The sequence below is a fragment of the Vidua chalybeata genome, chromosome 15 (assembly GCF_026979565.1).
Source record: "Vidua chalybeata isolate OUT-0048 chromosome 15, bVidCha1 merged haplotype, whole genome shotgun sequence".
Classification (NCBI taxonomy): Eukaryota; Metazoa; Chordata; class Aves; order Passeriformes; family Viduidae; genus Vidua; species Vidua chalybeata.
In genome coordinates, this window is record NC_071544.1 from 5095745 (window position 1) to 5112711 (window position 16967).

Sequence of the window (16967 nt, forward strand, 5' to 3'; positions counted from 1 at the left end):
CAAATTATATTTGATGTTAACTCTAATATGGCTTTAAATTATTTTCATTAAGAAATCCAGAAAATAAAAGCTTAGTACTGTAGATTAATTTTGGGAACATTTTTAGAATGCATCTTCAATAGCTGTTAATAATTAACATGGTCAATAAAGGATTCTTAGTTACCTAAGCACAATGATTATCACAATTATTACAAGCTATAAACTTATTTCCCTATACTTAGTGGCTAATGCACATAGTCTGGGCCTTCAGTGAAATGTTTCTGATCCTTTCCCTTAGAATTCTGGGAATAAACTACATTTCAAATTACCCTGGAGTGAAGGTTACCAAATTACAAGCATATATTAGACAACAGCAAGAAGCAGTAACTTTTGCCTTCTTTTCTGTGGCATTTCGACAATTCACCAACAATAATTTAAAGGAAAATAAATAATCTGTGAATTCAGGTTATTGCTGTTTTTATGATCTCTTTCACAAACTTACCTAGAAGTGGAAATTACACACTAACATTTTTTAAGTGGTAAATCTATTAGTTGCAAATCCTATCTATCTGATATGAGATAAAACAAACAAAAAACCACACACAACAACAACAAAATCAGAATCCAGATGCTTAAACTCACCAAGAAGTTTAGGAATGGCATAATGCTTTTATAGGGCTCATTTAAAATAATTAGGATGTAATAACAATGTAGGGCACATGCAGACTCTCTGCAAATACAGCATAATGCCATGCTTTCCTAGTTTCAGTAATTTCCCTCATTTTCCTCCATTGTATATGCTGGACATAATGCTTCGAGTCTAAAAAACTACTTGAAAATTGTACCTTTAATTGTGTCCCATTGTTTCCCAGTCATTCCATATTGCATCTGTTTATCAAAGCCACTCTCACACCAGACTCACAGCACTCTTGCCTTTCTTCCATCTCCTTTCTGCCTCATTAGAGGATATTTAACAATATCAACTATCAATTTCCTTGTCAGGTTTAAATTAGGATAGTTATTACCTGATCAATCAATTACTCGTTCACGTCAATAACTATTTCACATCTCTGCTGCTTTCAAGACTTCAAACTTCCTTCCCTTCTATCACCCAGGGCAGATGTTATTCCACTGCTTCCCTTTACCATGGAAATAATTCAGACAGCAAACATCTTGGTTTGGTTGAGCCGTGAACTTAATTACCTATACTAGAGGCATTTTATTTCGAGTTGGAAATATTTCTTTTTGAATGAGGGATGCAAACTGAGATATTGCACCTGAACATGGCATCACTTGGACTCTCACCACACAAACCAAACATCTTTAAAAAGAAATGGATCAGAACAGCAAGCATTGGTATATATTTATGTTCTTTGGTATGTTTTGATAACAAAACATTTAAAAGATCCAAGTCTTGCTTACTTTAACAAATTGCTTTCTCAAGGACTTAACTGCAGGCTTGCATTGTACTGCTTATACAATATCACATTTAAAAAAACATAAGATGCAACATCTCAGTAGATAAGGTTAATGAAAATCCTTCAGATCAAATTTATTTTAAAGAAAAATATGTTCATGTACCAATCAGTACATAATAATATGATATTAATATAAAACTCATATAGTAAGCAACCTCATGTGAGATAATTTCCTATATATTTCAGTTCATCTCTTCTGCTAATCCATATATTCTGGTTGTTTAATTTTTCTTGTAAGCTGCCTTAATTTGAAGGCTGTGCTTTGGTCTTTCTGCAATTATACCCATACTGTTGAAAACTGCATGGAGATAGCTGGTCCTTTTTCCAGGTGATATATTAGCTCCTAGATGAAGCTTTCATATCACTCCATTCAAAAAAGCATTCATAATGCTCACCTGAATAATTTGCCAAAATACATGTTTGCACAAAGCTATTTCACTCTGATAAATTGTACACGTTGCTTTTTGAAGTCTCCTTAGACACTTGCTTTTGTGGAACTTATCAATACAGCAATTCTCATTTAGAGCTAATTTAAAATTATACTTCTTTTAATGTCAACGTTTCTCGCTATATATTTTCCTCTGCAAAACTAATTAAATGAACGTTTATTATGACTGCCTTTTCCAAATGATTCATCTTTCTAAGTTATGGATTAAGACTGCAGTTATCCTTCCCAAGAAATGATCTTCCCAGTGCTATCAAGAATCATTTCATTTTCACAAATATTATACATTTTCCTCAACTTTTTAGCAAACATTTTTCATAAAGGATCTTGATATAAAAAGAAATAAACCAAATTGTCTCAAAATCCTAGTTCTAACATTCTGTCTTCAACACACACTGTAAGGTTTATATTAAGAAAACTATCATAAAATTTTACTTCAGTGTTGCCAGAGCCCCCATGACTGGCAGAGGAAGATTGAAAATGGAACTACCCAGATTGTGATGTCTGTAATTCTGGATTTTGCTAACTCTTTCCAAATCAATTAATGTTGAGAAGCAAGGGAAGTCAGGGGAATTATGCAATGGGGCACTGATCCCTGGGCCCCCTTCCTACAGAGTCACACAGAATGGAAATAAAAAACAGCCATTTGAAAATACAGGCATGAAAGTCTGCTCCAGCATTTAAAAAAACCCCAAACCCAAACCTGCAGGTGCTGAAGCATGGCACACACACGACAGAAAGACAGAAATTCCAAAGGTGTGTGTTATCACTGTTCCAGTTTGATGGGGTATCATTCCTGTAGCCACAATGGGTACTGGGAGCCTATTCAGAGAGAAAACCAGAGCACAACAAAGCACTAAGCCTCACCACACCGAGGATCACTGGTCCCTGACAAATTTTGTAATAAAAAATGTCACAGTCAAAGGAAAAAAGAAACTTCCAAGTGCACACCGAAAACTACAGTTTAAGGCCCTTTCCATGTTATGCCACTTGTTCATGTTTCCATGTTATGCCAATTTGTTCACTCCTAGGAGCAAACACAGGCTTGTTCCATAAAAGCAGCTCGTCTGTGCCAACAGCTTGTGGCTGAAGAAGCTGCAAAGCCACCACAGTGTAAAACTCAGATCAAAAGAGCTGGCTACCAGCTTTAGGGAAGAGGTTGTGTCATAAAGCACAGAGAAACTGCACTGAAAACTGACAGAAATCACTCTGGCACATCAAATAATGAAAAATGCACTAAAAATCCAACAGAAATAACTACAGAGTGAATGCCAAAATCCTTGCAGGATCCTATGCCAGTCTTCAAGGACAGGTCTTCAGTAAGTTACCTGCAGAGTTTTATACAAGTCCATCTAGCAATGTTGTTAATCTTATAGTAATACAAACAAATTCAGTAATTTACTAATTTTTAGTGGCAAATAAGATCCTGGTTCACTTGGCAACCAGTATTGGTAAGTCAGCTTATCCTCCTGCTAGGGCGAGGTGACAGGAAGAGGTTTGGTGCTGGTGATGATGGATGAAGAGAGCAGGTGACACAAGGCAGGAGCCCAAGGCTAAACACCACCATGCACTCACTGCTTGTTGTGCTCTGCAGCAGCGATGCTCAGGGCCAGCAACTCTTGATACTGCTCTTCATGCAGGTTTTATTAGTGATCAACAGATAGCATCTGTTTCTATCATCATTTCCTTCAAAGAACATAACCTAAGTGTAAGGAACTGCTTCAAGTGACACTCAAAGCCTTGGGACAGCACATTAACACAGACTGACATAGGACCAGAAAAAACAAGAATAAAAATATTGGTTGCTATCACTTTAGCCAGCTGCTACAAAACACTAACACAGTGTGTTTAAAGCTGCTTTAATATTCGTCACTTCAGGATTCTAGAAATTTACTTTAAACATTTATGCAGGACATTTTATTCCTGAAGTGCATCCATTTTTTTGTCTGTAATATCACCTTATGAATAAACCCAAATTAACAGACACATTTCCTTTCTCTTTGTGAAACAACTAGAATGTTTAAATACAATGTTAACCTGCCGAAAATTCCAGTATTTTCTATACACTTTGAACACTGGGATTGAAATAGCAGTAATTTTTGCCTTCCAATTATTAGGCTTCATTGAAACTAATTAAACTCAAATATTGTTTATCTCTAATCAATTTCAATATAATGGGAAAGAATTTGATACTTTATTTCTTCATCCAAGGGCAAATATATAGCAGAGTCTGCAAGAGACTACCTCAGAGACTGGATATGGAATTATCTACAGTTACACTACAACCTCACCAAATTTTATCAGGTCCATACACATTTTCACTTAATTTTCCCCACTATTTATATTAATTTTTCATGAAGACTCAACATAGTCATTTAAAGTGGGATATTGCTAGAAAATTCAGTAAAAGGCAAGATGTACAAACTAAAAAAAAAAAAAAAAAACAAACAAAAAACCACGAAACCCAAACAACTATATATATTTTTAAACCTGCATTGCTAATTTCTCAACAAAAGCTATTAATTCTGTGAGCAGTGGAAGTGATGAAATTCAGTTGCTGATGAGATATAAGAGGTGTTTGTCTGTGTTTGATTGACTGACTTTGGTGCCCTCCCAGCTGCATTCACCAATGGACACTTTTCTAGAGCTGAGGCATTTTGAAGTCTTTTCTCTCTTCTGAGGCCCTCGTAATAAAAGCATTTAAAATTCTCTGCCATCTTGCAGGGAATTAGTTATCTCTGAGATCTCTTAGCCTTTCATCTTAGTCAGCAGACATGGTGAAAAAGTTCAAAACCTAGGTTGAAGAGATGCAGAAAATACCAATTCATAAACCTTACTATCTCATACACAGAAGCTAAAAATACCTCAAACCCAACTTTGCAGTCCTAATCTCTGCCAGTGCCCCTGTTCCCCAAACTCACATGAAACAATGTTGTTCAGGGTATTTAAACTGTGAAATGCTTTGGGGGGAAGTGTAATTGTAATTTAATCACTGGTGCACTAACAAGCTGAAGCAAAAAGAATGGATTGATGTTCAATAGCAACATTTAAAAAATGACAACTACTTTTTTTTTTTAATTGGTATTTCATTAGTTGTGCTATGTAAAATTATGTAATAAAATATTAAATGATACATAATTCAAAGCCATAATTTAAAGCTCTATTATGTAGTTTCTTCTACAACAGCTATTAATTTTCAGACAGTTCCCATAAAGATTTACTGCGTTAAATCACACGAGGAAAGAGTGAGCAATCCTGATTTACACTAAAATAGAGGAAAATGCAACAGCTCTGACATTTACCCAAGTACCCAAGTTATCCTCAGGTACTTGGGCTCATCTCTCATTTCAGTGATTAAGTTGTTCAGACAAAACCAGCTCCTCTATGTCACATATAGATTAGTCTCCTGCTTGCCCAGTGAGCTTCCTGTCAAATCTTTCTGGCATCCCGTGCTCATGTGGATTTTATTATGTATTATCATTGTGCTAGCTCAGAAACGTGCAGCTGAAGGGACAGAAGTAATAATCACCTCCAAATTAATGTAAAAATATCTCAACAATTATTGCATTATTCTTTCATTGAGGCAGTCACACTCCATTCAAATAAAGTTACCTACAGAACCTGCTTGGAAGGAGAAAGGAAGGAGGCAAACACTTCCTGGAACACTGCACAACATCCAGGGAATATCAGTGGTCCAACTCACCCAGTTCTACATGCACATGCATTGGTTAATTAGAGCTGTGAAATAACATTTGAAAAGTAATTTTTACTTTGTTACATATGATAAAAATAAACACGACTGATACAACTGGGAAAATATTTTTACTTAAATACTTAAGGTGAAGGAGCCAAACCTGCAGTGTCTTTTCCAGTTGTAGCATTGTGTATTTTTGTTTCCATGAGATGCAAAAGTTTAGCAATACATTTTTGTTTAGCCAAATACAATTATTTTTAACAGACCCCAAGTTTTCTTTTAATTTATAGCCAACTCCATACATATGTGTATACATATGTACATACATATAGCTGTCCTATATAATGTCTACCTTCAAATTAAATGTATTTTACCAATATGTAATAAAAAAAGGTTGATATACAGTGTCTGACAATAAAAAAAGACACAAGATACTATCTACAGATTCTGATAGACAGCAAATCAAAATAATTCAAGCAACCAAATGCACTTTGTGGAAGTGGCTTATTTCACTGTGTAGGCTAAATGTATTTTGAGGAAGGATTACATTTTGTTTGGCAATTTATTTTATTGACAAAGCATATTTCATCAGATATTGCTTCGCATTTTGTAGACAAATGCATGTTGTCAAATTTCCTATTTCCTTTGGTGGATGAAAAGCATTTTTCCACAGATTCTACACTTCTCTAGAGAGCACAATGAATTCCACACAACAGCAGGTTCTATGAAGGTGTTTATATTACAAGTTGATTTAAAATAGCAATATTTTTAAGAGTATACCTGAAATACATAACAAAAAATGGTCCTCAATGTTGACATATGCATTATTAGGGTCTGTCACCATAATTAATAATCATTACAGTAAAATTAAAAAAAAAATTAAAAATCACTAGCTAATTTTGAATTCTGTGATTCTAATGTATGCAATATTTTTACTGAAAATTTACCCTCTACTTAGAGTAATTATGAAGTCTTGGAGTGGTTGTTGCCAAACATTTGAAAACAATTACTCTTCATTGCTTTCTTTCTGATATATTTTCTTTTATTCCAGGAGTACAGCGTCATCAGACAAAGGGCCTGTTCTTTGTGACAGAGCCAACATAAGGCAATTAATTCAGATTTTTTGTTAAAATCAGACCAAAACCAAACAAACTAACCAAAAGAATCCTCTCCCAGCCCTTGACAAACCACAGATGAAACAGGCCTGTCAGGAATATTGATTCAACAAATTGCCTTCACATATTTTTCATGCATAAAAAACCCTCAACAGATATTATGAATATTCAGTCCAGTTAAAGTGCATATTTAACCCCTATATTCTTACATATAATTCCAAAATACTGATTTTACATGTCTCATTCTCATTAGCATTAAACTGAGTGGAATTAATTCTTTCAATATCAAAGAAATATTCTTCATGACAAGTCTGTCTTTAAAAATAACCTGTGGACAGACATCATGAAGAGCTGCAGAATTATCAGCTATTTAACCTTATGGGGTGATTTACCAGGAAGGTTAAAAAGGCCCCCATTTGCTATGGGAGCACTTGAAGAGCTGTGTCCATGAAACTGTGTAGGCATTGAGAACACTTCCTTTTTAGCCAGTGTTATTTTTTTTTTGTCCACTTTAATGATGAAAGAATTAGTAATTTTCTTCTAAATTATCTCTTACACAAGTAAGTAAATCTATGGACAGTAACAGACAGATTACATATGAAACAAACAGGGCAAAAGAAAATCTGCAATTTCCTCTAAAATACCCTGTAGGAATGATCCACGTTTTTATTCAAAAAGACCACCAATATGTAAGCAATGATTTTCCAAAATCCAGGAAACACCAAGACAACTGGTACCAAGGGAAATATCTGAAATGGCTGGATGATCAGCTAAGGAGACACCAGGGAAATGAAATTTCTGCTCTTATCACAAACCAGCTTAGTCCTTTTCCACTGTGTAGTCACCAACTTGCAGGCACTGCTACAGAGCAGGGTGTCTTGCACAGAGCCATCCTCACTGCCTTATCTGCAGCTATCATGAAAGAATTTGCACCATCACCTGCTCCCCAGAAAAGGCCCCCTACCCCAAGAATTCAACCAGGAGAGAGTCAGCATGAACCAAAGGCTGGCATGGAATGCATGACCAAAGAGTTCATATACCTGTTTGAATTTTCTTACAGAAGGTGACACTGGCAGTAAGATTCCATTTAGCTACTCTTATTTCATAGTGCCAACATTTCTTTCACCTACAATAAACTGAGTAAACTCAACACTGAGTAGGAATAACACCTAACTTACTTTAGCAGCCAGCACCAGGCAAGGACTGCCTACAGACAAGCAGATACCCATTGCAGGCTGCCTCCCTGCCTGCTCACCAAGGTTTTGTCCTTTTCTAAGGCTCTTTCCTGCAACAAAAAATCCTGCCATTTTTGGAACACTGTCCCTGGCCACAGCTGATGAAAGCCTCCCCTTCTGAAGTCCTCCCACAAGACACCTTTACTCCCAGAAGTTCCACGGGGGTGAACAGACAACAGTGCCCATGTTCCCTGAAACTCAGCCCTGCCCAAAGAATGCTGCTTTGCTTCCTGCAGCACTCCCACCCCTGAGGAGCTGTGCTAACCTCCAGCCTACAGCAGACACCAAGATTCTGCACTTACTGAGGAAGCAGGGTGGTTTCATATTTGTACTTTTGATTACTATGCACATCTAACTGGAACACAGATGGTTCCACCACTGCTTTAGCAAAACCTAAGGGGGAGTGTGGTCTGCTCCCCTGGGCTCCCAGGGAAACAGCATTTGGGCAGTCTGCCCGTCTGTCTGATGTGCTGGCCAGGTGAAAGGATTGCAGCCAGGCTTTGCTGCTCACTGCTCCTCCCAGCTCATCAGCTCTGCCATGGAGAAAGTTCTCAGTGCTCGTGGCCCTCACACATGCTCCAGATGGTTCTTTGGTAAAGATTTTCAAAACCATTTTTGCCACTGACATGTGGCAAAAGGAGTCCCAATCAGAATTATTATTTTCAGGGTTGGAGGGAAACAAAGAAAAAGGAAAGCATCAGGAACAGTACCAGTGTGATTAAAGATTGTGGCATAACACTAATCTTCTTCACCTTTTCCTTCTCTGAGCTTTGCTGGTTCTTGAAGTAAATTCATGTCAAAAGCTTTGTTTTCTTTTTCCTGCTGTGGATGTGCATGCTGTAGGAGAATGGGCTTGTAAAAAAAGAACAGCCAGTTTAGCCCCCATTGAGATTAAGGCTTCCCAATTTCACCCATCTGAACAACTGCTTTTTCCCCTCAACACTGCTCCTAAATCTCCGTGAGATGAACTAAACAGATTAACACTATCAGGAATGAAGGTTCATCTTTTGCACTGGTTTTCAAGCACACATGTGGGCCCATGCACATGCAGTTATCGTAAATGACAATCACTCAGGACTAGGGGAGCAGCAAAAATCCTTCTCTCCAAATTGCAGAGGTGACTCTGTTTCTCTTGGCTGACTGAGACCAGTCCATATCCTGATTCTGCAGTCCTAACTCATTTCTCTCTAAATCTCATCTACATGTGCCAGTTTCTTGTGAATTAGGAAGGCACTTGTGCCCATACAGATGAAAATCACGGATCAGTAAACCCTTTTGAAACCCAAGTAAAAGCTTAAAATTGTACAAAAAAAAAAAAAAAATCCAGGGAAAAACAGACAATAATTTGAAAAAGAGCATTAAGGTAAAACAAAGTCCACATCTAAAATTAATTATACCATTTCATATTGTAAATTGACATACAAAAATATATATTTGTAAGGCCATGCATATTTAGTTCTTTGTCTTCAAGGCAAACTCTTCACTGACTTGCTTTGAAGTCATAAATTAATAAAACATTAGGTGCACATTGATACTATGTATCTCCTCAATAAACCGGAAATATTCAAGCTCGCTCTTGTCTTTATCACACAACTGCACTGTAAGAGCAGATAGATTTTAGCTCACCTAACCCAGCACAGGTTAACTAGATAGCTATATTTCAATTAAAGAAAAAAGCCAATTGTTGCATGTCTTATTATCATCCTAAAACATCTTGGCAATAATTAATAGCTACCCAATTCATAGAAACTGCTTTCCTTATTTTTGAAGCAGCTACTTTCTTTGAATGTAATGACTAAGAGAAAAGAAACATCTGTTTCTGTTGCTAAGGAGATCGACAAAAAAAAAACAGAGATAAGAAAAATATTTAGAATATTTTTTAAAAAGAAAAATTCCTTCCCCTTGGGTTCAACTACATGCTTTATAATCAGTGGCACAGCCAGCTATCACATAACAAAACACCAGCGTGTTTCTCTTTTCTGCATTGTGACTGCTCAACTGCTAGATATTCTGCATATTTATGCAGGGACAACACAGCACAACAAATGAAGATGCCTAGACACATTCACCAGCATCTCTGTGTCTTGAGTAGCTGCAGATGCTCATTCTCAAAATGGGTATCTGCACAATAAGCTGGATTTCTGCTAAAGTGAGGAAAACTTCAACTGTTTGCCACATGACAGTTATTACAAAGCTAATATTAAAAAAACAAGAAGATGCAGCCTTGTAAAGCAAAAGAACAAAAAAATCTCTCTACCAGTAGGCAGATTGTTTTAGTGCACGTGTTCACAAGGCTGTAATTAACCTGGTGTTGTACAAGCACAGAGCAGATTGCCAGGGGGTATAAAAAGCTGGGTCAGTAAGGATCTGCATGAAGCAAAGCTGCACATGCTCAAAAAGGTAAGGTTAGACCCATCTGCCAGTAAAATAAGTGGGCAGGTGCAAGGTAAAATCAAATAAAAATCCAGTTATATTGAGTTTATAATTCTAAATTAATTTGATGAAACTCACCCTTAGGTACATTTTGGTTTCTGTAGTAGATCATGTAAGACAATAGGAACCATGGTGTTTTCCCATTTCAGCTCACTGTAAAGGTGCCAACATTGTGAGACATTTTTATGTAAGTGCAAACTTGCAGAAGGCCCAGTGACACCAAGAGTAAATAACAGCCTGAAGACAATTAGCAAACCACAACCTTCCCTGCACACAGCTTCAAGTTCAAAGGCAGAATAAGAGTGTAGAACAAAAACCATTTGTGTTAAGGGTCATCTTGGCTCACAGTCGTTGTGGAGTGGCACAGGGCTCTCCCAAGCCCCACTGCCATGTTCCTCTAGGGCATGGTTAGCAGCCTTGGAGGGCTCCCTGATGTGCAAAACTGAGTGACTCCTGCAAGGTGTCCTGCTCACCGGTCTCTCCCTCCCTGCAGTCAGCACCAGCCATCTCCAGAGTGACACCTGAGCTGTTCTCCAGGCTCACTGTCCCTGATTCACACCCCAGCTTCAGCACCAAGCACGTGCAGCTGTCAGTACTGATGGGGTGGTGCTTCCCATACAACAAGGTCTGGGAACACTGAATATTTTGATTATCACTGTGATGGCAGTTTAGTTTTCATCTACTTCTGCTGTTTTCTTTCTATCACACCTGGTTTTTGAAGATTCGATCCAAGCAGATACAGGTTGCTCACTAGAAGCTAACTTGTGATTTAATTTCAGGCTGATTCACAATCGGACTGTATTTTGTAACTGTATTTTTTATTTGTACCTGCTACTTCTAGAAACACAAGTAGTGCAATAAAAAGCAAAGGAAAAACCTGAAAGAAAACCTCTATTTACCAATATTACCTTCTCAAAGATTTATTTTTTTCTTTTTCGTTAAATACACAAAAATAATCTGTTCATGAAGGCAAAGGCATCAGCCTGGTCTGGAATGAATGGAACTGAAATGCAGCTTTATCCACTCATTCTTCATATGTGTGCTCCATTCCACCAAAAACATTTATCAGACACCTACACAGTCACAGCACCTCAAACTCCAGTCACAAAGTAATTACAGACAGAGGGTTTCTTCCAGGACAGATGCTGACTGAGAACCTTTCCCTTTCACAAGGAAATAGGACCTTTCACAAGGAAACTACTTCACTCTGAAATAGTTCAGCCCAGGATTCATCATCAAACAGGAAGGGCTACATCATTCTGAAACACAAAAAACTTCTTTTGAAACCCCACTAAGTTTCCAGGAAGACTTCAGAATCAGTTGCACAAAAATCTAGAATTACCGGTGCTGAGTTTTCAGTAGAGGAAGGAAGGAATAAAACCATAAATAAAGGGCAGATTACTGCACCACAGACAAGATTTTACATTTTCCTTCACATCAGGTACCTCTATTCAGTGCTTGTAGCAGGCAACACAGACTATTTCCTAGTGAACCATCTGTCACGAGCTGTAACTGTTTTCTTTGGGCTCTCCAAGGACACCCCAGAATGCACAGAACGTCATTTCTGGAGTTTCTAGGCAAGACCTGTCCCCTTCAGTCTCACTTTAAGAAGCATTCAGACTTTTCCCTCAAGCTGCCACTCTAGGCCAGCCTGAATATCGACAGTATTTCCCCCCACCCTTTCCCCCACAGTCCCATATTCCCTTAGAAGGCAAGAGATGAGTTTTCCTTTTAAAACTATGACATATATTAAACTTGCCCTTAGTTAGAAAAATCAAAGGTCAAAGCTCAAATATTTTTTCCCCACAGAGCCTTTTTCACACAGAGCTTCATATCCCACTCAAGTTTAAGAAAAATAAACGAAATATGTAATATCCTTTTTCACACAAAATCTCATATCCCACTGAAGTATCTGAAGAACACATGAATTATACAATGTCATGGCATAGAATGCAGATTATTGTTAATAAAATCTGTACCTGACTCAAAGAGAATTCTCATAAAATAGCAAATATTATCAGCATCTATTTATCAACTCTCAACTTTGTACGCTACATAGTAGTCAGTCAAAAAAAACCCAAACAAAAACAACAGGACTCCAAACATCCAGTTATCTTTTCCAGTACATTTTTACTTGACCTTTAGTGATAATCTGGTATTTTTATATAGTTAGTTTTTCTCACTACATCCTTCTCAGTCTGAACACTTATATCTGGAGACCACTAAAATATTTTAAGATACAGTAATTTATTTTTTTAGTTATCCTAGACTTACTGTCCTGCTTGAATTATTCCAATCTTCCATACATCTGACAGAGGTCTGAATTTATCCAAAGTAATATTCAATTTCTCATCTGCTCATGCAGTACTTGAGAAATGGCAGTGCTTCATCTCCTCATATCAAATTTTGAGTCTTAAAGAATGCTGCCAAATAAATTTCTCTCCCAACAAATATGCTTGCAGTGCTAAGGCCAGTGTGTGGGCATATGTCCTGATAAAATTAAAAACACTTGTAAAAGTGGTTAGCCCCATTAATACCTTACTGAACTTCATAACAAAGACAAAAATAGAAAAAAAAACTGGTACTTGGTAATATGGCATAATTTACAAAACCACGGGCAACACCATAATTCTAATTCTGTAATTATCACATTACAATGACCTATTTTAATATCATATATGTCCCTGCTCTTTCATCAGGCTTAATTATTGCTGGTAATTCTAGGACAGCATCCATTTTTCTATATTTAATTAAAAACAAAATTAAACCAATTTTCTGATGAACTGTTTCTTATTTGGGATACACACTTCAGGTATGGGGTGAGGAATGGGAGGACAACACTGTAGCAATGCTGATTTATTGGTAAGTTTATAATTTAGAGTAATTTACTCGAAGTTTGATGCTCACACAGGATGCTAACCTGCCTTTGCTGCCAAGAGTTATTCAGGAGAAAAATCAATAGCAGAAGTTGCATTGGTTTTGTGGTTCCATTTGTGAGTGCTAATACTTATCAAGCTCTGATTGTGAGTTTGTTGCCTAAGAAATAAAAGATACAAATACTTAAGAACACATTATTTGTTAACTTCTGTACCCTTTCAAAATCATTGCAAACTAATAAACCCAACATGGTAGAGGCATACAAGTCTGACAGTAAAAAAAGGGCTTCTTCAGCAATTTGCTCAAGTAGTTTTGACTATTCATGAAATGGGAGTTTACAGAAGGTTTTCAAACCATATACAATATGCTCTTTTTTTCAGAGTGGCAGCACTAAAACTGCCAAAAAATTTGCATCCTCCAGACCTGGAACTAAGAAGAGCACAGAAGTTGGCAGTGATGAAGAGGCTGTTTTCTTCCAGCTCCCTCAGAAGACACGGATTTCCTGTCAAGATGCATAAAGCTAAGAAACGGAGTCCTCCCTTGAGGATAAGTCCAGAAGGGTTTTGTTCAAGAAGTTGAACTTCTTTTTCCTCAAGGTAGTTACTTTCTAAAGACTTTGATGCACCATGATGGGATGATAGCAGCCTTTGTTGAAAAGAAAGTAAATTAAAAAAAAAAAAAAAAAAAAAAAAAACCAAAAAAACCAAACCTAACAAATATGCTGAAATATTGATGTCACAGCCATGGCCCCTGAAGATGCTGGAGAAAGGCACAGTGGAGGGAAATGAGTCTCGACAGTGGTTTGGGAACTGACAGTGAGTTTTTGACAGATGCATAAAGAACAAGGCAGAAACAGGCATTGCTGAAGGGCTGGGCAAAGCATGCAAAAGGGAATTAACTGGGAAGTTACCAGCACTTCCTCATCACTCCAGGAAATCCACAGGAACACAAGTTTAGGAGTGAAATAAAGAACAGACAGTACCTACAGCAGGCTGAAAACAAGTGATGCCACCAGCACCTGGGACAAAACCCAGGGCAAATTCCCAACCCCAAACCTGCAGCTAAGGAAGACTCCCACGTAAAGACAGAACATCTCCCAAAACCCTAAAGCCATAAAATGAAACCCCAAATCAGCTGCTGTACTATGCTGTGTAGGATCTTGTGGTGCTCGTGTTCTTCCCCTGTCCTGGGGCTCTGTGAGGAGCCCTCCTTCAGCTGGAGATCCTCTAAAGCAAATATTTCACTGCCAGGGAAGGAAAGCTCTGCTCCTCACAAACACCACTGAGCTCCTTGTCCCAGCCTGTGTCTCAACTCAAGTCAACCCCTGAGCAAACTCCCCCAGACAAATGAAGGGGAGCAAGAAAAGTTTTTCTTCAGTACCTGAAAATCCTTCCTGGCCTCAGTATTCCCCAGAGCAATGAAATAAGTAATGCACAGGATCTAGCCATCATTTAGGAAGTTTAAACAGGCATATTCTCAACCTCAATTACTGCAGGGAATTATGAATTTGGTTTCATGTTCAAGTTTGCTACAGACTTGCTGTCTGACACTGGGCAATCACTTGGTGTTATTGTAAAAAACAGACAGCAAAAATAAACAAACCAAGACTACAGCAGGGATTTTGAGATTGAGCTATCAGGTGTTTTGAAATTTTCACCAAGGACCTACATTTGCAACCTTTCCCTGACAAACTGCTGTTGAGATACAGAGCAAAAGTGAGAGCTTCTGGACCAGTATCTTTTATCACTTAATGTTTGTTCTCCTGGAATTTGGTGTGGGAAGTACTTGTCTGCACCTTAACAACTTAAAGATGGGCTATGAAGATCCCTTAAATACAGGAACGTGTAGACAGAGCATGTACAAATAACTTAGACACAGACTAGATAGATACATTTAAAACAGTTAAAACTATTTCAGGAATCCCCTATTTCATATTTCTAACCATACAGAAATGGCAGAAAGCTGTCATGAAACTTAGACTGTAAAATAATAAAAATAAATTTTAAAACCACCACAATCCCACCAGATCAAGGATTCCTTACACTGAGATATCTCATTTTTCTCATTTTAATTTTCTTACACTACATAAAATTTGAAAATTTAAAGATCAGGCCCTTGGAGTAATTTACTTTATAAGTATGGAGCACAGATCTTAATGGTCTAAAAACTGAAAAAGTACAGCCCTGGAGTCAGAAATTAACCTTCCAGTAGAAATATGTAACAGCAACCAAATGGCACATTGCAAACAATGCAGAAAAACGTGTTGATTTTTTTCAGTGTGAATTAAACAATTCCCTCAGAATTTGGTGCTTGTCATATCTGAACTCCACTCTTTTTGCCATGCTTTTCAAGACAAGTGAAACAATTTAAAATGTTATATTAAACTAACTCCAAATGAGAGATTTATTTCACAAAAGGCACAATCTGGAAGTGGCTTCCCATGAAATATTGCCACTGAATTAAATTACTCAAGTAAGAATTCTCTGGTGTCTCACTAAAAATCATTCTCAGTAAAATTAAAATCCATAAGAGAAGACTTTTTTTTTTTTTTTTTTTTGAACCTCAGTTGGGTTTGGTTTTGTTTTTTTTCTGATGGGACTCTATTAACCAAAGGTTATGTTCCCTTTACTCTTCAGCTATTCTTAAGCAGGACAGCCCATTTCCACTGCTGGACACACTGGGATAAGTGTGGTACTTTATATAATTACCTGAATTCCCAGAGCATGTGTACAACAGTAATTAAACTGTAGGGTGTCTTGTGAGCATTCTGACCAGCAGTTAGAGACACCATGAAAGAACAGCTAGTGGGAAGGTTTCTTCTCTTTGTCTTTTCTCTGCATGGCATATATTGTCTATACTCAGATATAGAACTATATGCAACCAGTCATACAGACTAAATTTTTGTTATGTTCAGGATCTGAGCAAAAGGCTCATTTGAGTGAAGAAAAAATTATTTTGATGCCATGAGCAATAAATTCCTAACACCCTCATTTGATCAGGATGAGCAAAGCCCCCAAATGAACATGCAGGTAGACAGGACAAAGGCATATTCCTTTTAGTGGGGCCTTCTGAAGTAATTCAGCTGGGCTGGAAAAGACTGAAGTAGATTCTTTAGAGCAAAGTGCTGAGACAAATTGCTCTCCTCTACAAAACCACTTTCCTGCAGAGATCTTCCCAGGCACTTTTGAAGCATAGATGGAACCACTTTGGCCAACAATATAAACACATCTGTGAGCAAACAGCACACAAAAGTCAGGTTGTGAGTACTCACTGACCGGGCAGTCGGCAGTGCTCACTCTGGCAGTCCTTAGGGGTCGTGTCTTTAGCTCATCAGGTGAGAGGGAATTCTTACTGCAGTAGGCAGTGAAAACCAAGATGGATCTGCTAGAAAGAAATAAGTATAACTTTCAGGAAAAAAACCCTGTAAAATCCTAGCAATAAGCAGAGGCTTTAACAGTGTTTTGGTGTTTATCTATCACGATTTTTAACCACCAAAAGGACCCTACAATCTAACCACACCAGATATAAGAAATAAACCTTCTAGATTCCTCTTTCCACATGCTTCCTCTTTTCCCTCCCCCCGTCCCAAATGCAGACACTCAAGCACAAAGATTGCTTAGTAATTTATTTTTTACACTGCTAAATTAGTAAATAAGAAAGAACCACATCTTCCCTACTCAGTTCAAAAGAATAAAAGGCTATGATGAACTT

At 37.5% G+C, this 16967-nt stretch overlaps 1 protein-coding gene across 1 annotated transcript in view; it reads right to left on the reverse strand.

Moving 5' to 3' along the window:
• Positions 1–16596, reverse strand: part of TENM2 (teneurin transmembrane protein 2) — a 553850-nt gene extending 537254 nt beyond the window's left edge. The window contains exon 1 of the mRNA XM_053956612.1: positions 16532–16596. The gene's annotated coding sequence lies outside the window, so the exon portion shown is untranslated. The remainder of the gene's footprint in view (positions 1–16531) is intronic.
• Positions 16597–16967: the final 371 nt, after the last annotated feature.